Here is a 437-nt window from a genome sequence, read left to right as displayed (position 1 = left end):
TAGGGTCATAACTCTTTCCCCAGGGCCATGGAAGACAGAATGCTTTTCCACAAGGTAGGCATATACTTTAATCTTTCTTCCTTTTCAGTCTTGGAGCTGGCCATAACAAAATTCTCTGACCTATTCTGATACCAGATCATAAGACCCATTTCAGAGGACCCTGGCCCAGGTGCTGGAGGAAGGAACGCTGCCCAGAGAGGCCAGGAAGACTACGGGGTCTCTGCACCCCTCCAGCAGCACAGCTCACAGCCTTTCATCAAATCACATTTCTCTGTGACTGTCCAGGATGCATACACGTCTATGCAATGAGGACACTATTTAAACCCAAAGGACAGGGCTTAGCCTCAAGTCATCCAAACGTGAAGGGTGACAGAAAGGTGGACAAGAAGTGAGTAAGTCAATAACCAGGTCACGTCAGGCCCCAGCTCCACTGAGGC

At 49.4% G+C, this 437-nt stretch overlaps 1 long non-coding RNA gene across 2 annotated transcripts in view; it reads right to left on the bottom strand.

The window, feature by feature from the left end:
• Positions 1-437, bottom strand: part of LOC111813357 — a 63,707-nt gene that overhangs the window by 16,011 nt on the left and 47,259 nt on the right. The window lies entirely within an intron of this gene.

This window comes from Octodon degus, unplaced genomic scaffold, assembly GCF_000260255.1.
Source record: "Octodon degus isolate 3935 unplaced genomic scaffold, OctDeg1.0 scaffold00184, whole genome shotgun sequence".
Lineage (NCBI taxonomy): Eukaryota > Metazoa > Chordata > Mammalia > Rodentia > Octodontidae > Octodon > Octodon degus.
Note: the sequence above shows the minus strand (reverse complement) of the source record. Positions and strands in the feature narration are given on the sequence as shown.